This window comes from Echinops telfairi, unplaced genomic scaffold, assembly GCF_000313985.2.
Source record: "Echinops telfairi isolate 266 unplaced genomic scaffold, ASM31398v2 ScPeMD7_7425;HRSCAF=8463, whole genome shotgun sequence".
Lineage (NCBI taxonomy): Eukaryota > Metazoa > Chordata > Mammalia > Afrosoricida > Tenrecidae > Echinops > Echinops telfairi.
Window position 1 is genome coordinate 1699752 of NW_022111325.1, and position 6147 is coordinate 1705898.

A 6147-nucleotide genomic window follows, 5' to 3' on the forward strand; every position below is an offset into this window, starting at 1 on the left:
GAGGGGGGGCGGGCAGCAGGAGGAGGCAGAGGGCGGCGGAGGAGGAGCCCCCCAGCAGCGAGAGGCGAGCGACTGACCGCGGCCTTCTGACCAGGACCGGAGCAGGGCCGCGAGCCCCCGGGCCTGGCGGGGGACGCGCCTCTGCTCACACCGGGTGCCCCAGCAGCTCCAGCCCGCGGACCTGACGGCCGAGAGGTGAGTGAACCCCGCTTTGGACTCACGGCACTGGATCTCCTAGACTCCAGACCACTGCAGTGTCCTTCGTCCGTCCTGAAAGCGGGACCCCACCACCACCACCTTACACGCATGCAGACCAGATTCCCACCGCCCTGTGCCTTCCCAGCAGCCCGGGCTGTTGGGATTGGTTTTCACTGGATGGCAGGGAAGGAACTACGACCGCCCCCCAGCCTCGGGCAGAGGGTCCCCAGAAACTTTCTCTGCACTTCTGCTGGAATCAGACAGACGGGCGACTCTGGGATGGAGGGGAGGGGAGCCGCGCTCAGCGCTCCCCCAGGCTCCTTTCTGACTTTAGGGGGAGACCCCCGGCCGGACCTAGTTGAGAGAATGGAAACGCTGACCGATTCTAACTGGGACAACTTGTCCCCCCTCCTCTCCCGCGCCCCCTGGCGCGGTGGGTTGGGCCCGGGCCAGTTGTAGGGGTGGGGGGGTGCATCGAGGAGCCGCGGCTTGGGGGAAAGTTACCGGCTGGACGCTTGGGTTTCCTGCGCTTCCCAAGCCGCGCTCGGTCTTCAGCCGTAGGTGGGCTCGGCGGCAACCCCCAAGCGCCATCGAAGGACCTCCTCTACCCCACTCCCTTCCTTCGGGCTTCAGACCCGCCGCCGCCTCTTCAGAGCCTGCCCCTGCCCCCAGGACCCGAGATCGAGAATGGGGGACCGGGAAGCATTCGCCGGCGCACCTGCCCCTACCCGGGGTGGGGGTCGTCGCTACCGCGTTGTGGGACCTACAGTGAGCGCCGCTTGCCCGCGGGCTGCCATTCTGAGGCGCGGGGGGCGCTGCTTTGAGTCCCCAGTTTTTTTTTCTCCCACCCCACCCCAAGTAAGAAAGCGACGTGTCCCGGCCAGAGCGAGGGGGGGCTGGGAGTGGGGGGGCGGCGTGGGCAGCGGGTTGTGCCCGGACACGTGCCTGCCCTGGCGCCCCGGCCCTGCTAGTGTTTAGAGAGAGGGCGGGTCCCCTGCCCCCCGCCCCGCACAACCCCCACGTATCAAAGGGCAGCTGAAACGTGGTGAGACCTCGGGGCGCCCTGGGGGGCAGGGGGAGCAGAGGGGGAGGCGGGAGCCTGGGTCTGGAGCAGGGGAGGGGCAGAGGCGCCGGTGCTAGCTGACCCACAGGAAACGAGCGCTGCTGACCTAGTTTGGGACACCGGAAGTGGGTGCTAGGGAGTGGGGGATACCAGCAGGCTGTCCTGGCTTCCGGGCCAGGTGGAGGGCGTTCTTGAATTGACCCCCGCCCTAATGCCTTGGAGACCCCTGGCGTCAATTGAGAATGGGAATGAGTCAGCGCAGCGATTTCCCCCTTCCCCTAACTTATTCCTGGAGGAGAGCTAGGTGGTTTATCAGGGACAGGGGGGCTAGATTGGGGAGTGAGGGGTTAATCCAGAATGGGAACTGACTGTTCCCCAGGGGAGTGTGGTGTGGAAGAGGGTGGGGGTAGGGGGTTGAGGTCTGGAAGATTGAGGGGTTGCCTCCTACTTCCCTCACACACCAACTGGTTTGGCTACCCCTGTACCTGCTTGGCACTACTGGGAGCCAGCATGGAGGTGGGCAGTGAGTTGGGAATACTGTGTGGGCTCGGGAGTGCTGCACTGGAAGGGGATGCATTTGCTCCTAGGCTGAGAGTCCCTCCTTGGCAGTGACTGGGGAGGGCAGGGGGCTCCCCCTGGAGCAGCTGATGAAACAAGGAGAAATCTCTGCCAGTGCCTCCTGTCCCTGGCCCCCGGGACCCCAGCTCCCCCAGCGTGCCTCTGTTTCATGGTTGCTGTGGGCACCACGCAGCCTCCTGGCACCCCCAGACACTGTCCGCTCCCTTGGGTGCCACCACCCCCTTTACCAAGCCTTGGGGCAGGGGTCAGGAAGGGGTTAATACCACCAGAAAGGGGCTCTGGGGAAGAAAGCAGGCAGTGCCCACTAGGCTCAGGTGTCAAGGAGAGAGAGAGGCCTTGCCCTACTGGGGCACCCCATCACTGTTTAGCCTGGCTTCTATGGACCCTAGGGTTTGGGGGACAGGTGCTGCCCTCTTGCCTCTTACCCGTGGTGCCCCCTGGCACCCAGGGCCCCCAGCTCCTTCTTGGCCTACTGCCCGCCCTGGGAAGGCGCGGCGGGCAGCGGGGGCTGGGCTAACAATGCACCATCGGGCCCTTTGTGTGCTTGCACTTGGCACCCTGGGGAAGGGTGGGGGAGGGCCCCCCAGCGGGCATGGGGGGTGGAGCGTGCCTCTGGGGTGGGGACAGTAGGGGCTGGGGGAGAAAAGCAAAGAATGAAAGCAGGTGGGGAGGAAAGGGAAGTAGGTCAGATAGGGTGCCGGGCCCCCCATTACGAGCCAAGGCAGAGAGGTAGCCCCTAAACTCATGGCTGCCTGGACGACTTCAGGCTCGGACCCGGGGCACATCCTGGGCCTGGGCATTAGGGTCAGAAGTCACTGCCCAGGGGACTGTTCAGATGGAGGAGGCTTGGCCAGGAACTGCCCCCTTCTTGGTGGCTGAGAGGCCCAGTTCTTCTGGCCCAAGGCCGAGGCCCCGAGATGCGTGGTGACTGGGCTCCAGGCAGGGCACTGCCCTCAGATAGAAGCCTCTGGGCCTGCTCCGGGGCTTCCTGCCTCCTCCGGCTTGGCTCCCTGACCTTCCTGAGATTTAAGACTGCCCTGACAGTAAGCCTTGGGGCCTAGACCTGTTGTGGCCTACTGCTGAAGAGGAGGGTGGGGGAGGAAGGTGGGGACAGGCATACGGATAGGACCCTGGCATGGGGTGTGCCCGCCCTGGCCTCTTCCCCCTCCTTCTGCTGAGTAAACTCGTGAGTAAACTTGACGTTTTGCCCGGACAGTTTGAAGTTGCCTCGCCGCCCCCCCAGTCCTGCCAACACACAGGCGGCCAGGCGCCAAAGCGGGCCTGGGGGGCTGGGGGAAGGGGATAGGAAAGGGACTGCGGCCATCATCATGGGCTTTGAGGGGGCAAGAAAGACCCCCACACCCCAGCAGGCCCAAGTCTTGGCAAGGGCTTTGGCTGGGGCCTGTGAGTGTCTGTCCCAGGGCCTTAGGGAGGGAAGGAAAAGTGGCTTCCACTGGCCTTCTTTGCCTATCTCTGGCCTTCCTGCTCCTGAGCTGCCACCTGTAATGTTCAAGGAGATGGCACTAGCATAAAATGCCTTCGGCATATGGCCCAGAAAGACCAGACAGGGCTGCCGTCTCTGTTCTGGCCCCCACACTGGGCAGGGTCAGAGGGATGGAGGGAGGGAGGCAGGGGTGGTCTCAGCAAAGTCTTAGCTCTCTTCCCTGAGGACTCCCAGCTGCCACAGCCTCTGCCTTAAAAGATGGCCTTCTCCTTATTGGCCAGCTTGCTTCCTTGATCCCACACCTGGGCCTATTCCCACATATACCACCACCACATTCACCACCGGGCCTGGTCCCGACCTCCCCAGCCCTCCAGAAGCAGGGCCGCCTGCAGAGTGCCCCAGCCAGCTACCAGCTGTGCCCAGTCCAAGGGTTAAGGAGTGGTGGCAGGGATGTGGAGCCAGTAAACCCCACAAACAGACCAATTTGCTGCCATGTGACGTCACTAATTCCTCTTAAGCCTCCCCTGGCCACCAGAAGGGGGTGGGTGGGAGGGTGCCTTCCCAGACCCTGCTAGGCCTCAGAGTGGGGCTCCCCCAGGCCCTTGCTTTCGACCTCACGCCTCTGGCTTCAGTTTCCTTCCTGTTTCCACCCCCCCCCCCCAACTCCTCCCCACCCATTTGCCCCTTTCAACAGACATCCTCTCCTTCTTCCTTCCTCCTTTCCTCCCCCTTTGCCTGGGAACAGGGGTCTTCTCCCTCTACCGTGGGTCATGTAGCCTTTTGCCCATTCTTAAACCGGGTTCCCTTAGAGATTCTTGCTCAAGTCTACAGCCCCCTTTAGTGAGGTTCTGGGAGAGAGGAGCATGGGACTTCTCAGGGGAACTACAACTCCCAAGGTAATGCACAGCAGTTGTGGTGCACACTGGGAGTTGTAGTCCATCTTCAGCTCTCAATTTGGAAGAATCTGGACATGTTTCTGGACGGGGGTAAAGGCCAGGCCTGGGATTGCTCGGCACATGGGAGTGCCCTCTCCATGCCCCCCACCCCCACCTTGTTCCTTCCATCCCATTCCCACACCACACCATGGACCATACCTGTGATAGCCGTCCACCTCTGCTGGTGAGACATCATGTTGCCCATTCTCGCCTTAGGGCTCCACCCAGGAGATGCCCACACCCTGCCCTGCTGCCCCTAGCAGGGGTGCAGCGGAGGGCCTCATGAACTCCTTCCCTGCCCCCTACCCTCTAGGCTGGGTCCCTCCTTTATGGGGATCAAAGGGCAGAGAGCAGCCCCACCCCACACCCTCACAGACTGTGGGCACTAGGGCTCTCAGGAATTGTAGGGACTTTGGTGCCCTAACAAATGCTTGGGCAAGGAGAATGCCCAGAGGCTGGCGCCTGGTGGCTGGGAGAGACATCACATCGGCCCCCACCCTGGGGAGGGAGCCTCCACTCCAGTCACTGCACGTCGTCGGACCGCCCAGGTCTCCCAGGCGCATTTCATAGGCCCTGACCAATGTACTGCCTCTGGAGAAGGTGGCTTGAGAACCACTTCTTGGGCCTAATCTGTAGGGTCTGGGGACCTGGGCCCACTTGGCTGGAACTAAGGCACAGGGGTGACCCTCCCCCACCCCAGGCCCACAGTTGGCATAGGGCTCTGGGAGCAGGGGGGTAGAAGGGAGCGGAGGGCAGGACTGCCAGCATCCTGGTGGGTAGGTGCCAACCGGGCCGGGAGCTGGTGAGGGGCAGCAGGCCAGCGGCACTGAGCCAGCAGCTGTTGGGGGAAAAGGGGAGGGGGTGCTTAGGGGGCACTCCTGAGGTTCCCCCTTGCCTAGCAGGATTTGAGATGGCCCAGTGTCTTGGGGACACTGTGCTCCCCTCGTTCGTTCTGGGACTTGAGGACCCCAGGAGCTGTTACAGTGGAGCGTGCCCCCACCACCCCCCACCCCCGCCACCCCCCATGTCTGGGCTCAGCTTCCCCTGAGTTGTCCCTCAGGCCCAGGCGGGTCCCACCAGACCTACCGACCAGGCCAGGGTGTCAGCAGCTTGCGCAAGGGGTGGGGCTCAGCGCTTCCCAGCAGATGCCCCCTCCCAGCTCCTTCCTCTTTCGGTGCCCACAGCTCCCCCCAACTGTCCACCCCCCTCAAGCCAGCTTGGTCCCCTTGGTCCCCCTGGCCACTGGGGGCTGGCACAGATGCTGCCCCCTGGCCTGGTTGGCAGGGGCTGGCGCCCGGGCGAGGAACTGTGGTATGTGAGTGGGTTTGGGGTGAGGCTATGGGGAGGGCGGGGTGCCGCCTTGCCCAGCCCCCGAGGGCCCCAGCCCAGCACAGGGTGGGGAGAATCCGGCCAGATCACAGGGGGGTGAGGGCCCTGCTGGGGTCTGGAGACCTTGCCCCGTCCCTTATCCCATATGCCTGGAGGGGCTGGGGCCCGGGCACCTGTCACCCTGGCACTGGCTGCCCAGGGCTCCCCTCCTCCCTCTTCTGGCCACTGCCACCTCCTGTCCCCTCCCCTCCTTCCTTCTCCTGGTCCCACCCCGACAGGCAGGCAGGCAGCCTCTCCCCTTGCACCTCACCTCTGTCCTGGACCGCCCAGCACCTACCTTCCCTACCCTTCACCTTTTCCCCTCTGGGGACTGAGCAAGGGCGGGCGAGGGTGGGGGCAGCTGGGACTGTGGGCATCACAGGCCAGGCTAGGCTCCGCAGGCTCTGGGTGTTCTCCCACGCTGCCAGACTCCTGTAACCCCTCCCTCCTAGCTGGGGGGAGGGGGGCCAGCACCCAGAGGGTTAAGGTTGTAGGGGGGAGGGGCTGGGCCAGGTCGTAGGCGGCCCCTTTGAAGGAGGGAGCTGGAGCGGGGACCAGCC

General features: G+C 64.0%; 1 protein-coding gene across 1 annotated transcript in view; it reads left to right on the top strand.

The window, feature by feature from the left end:
* The first annotated feature begins 112 nt into the window (after nucleotides 1-112).
* The window catches only part of ZBTB7B (zinc finger and BTB domain containing 7B), a 14710-nt gene continuing 8675 nt past the window's right edge, over nucleotides 113-6147 (top strand). The window contains exon 1 of the mRNA XM_030887873.2: nucleotides 113-195. The gene's annotated coding sequence lies outside the window, so the exon portion shown is untranslated. The remainder of the gene's footprint in view (nucleotides 196-6147) is intronic.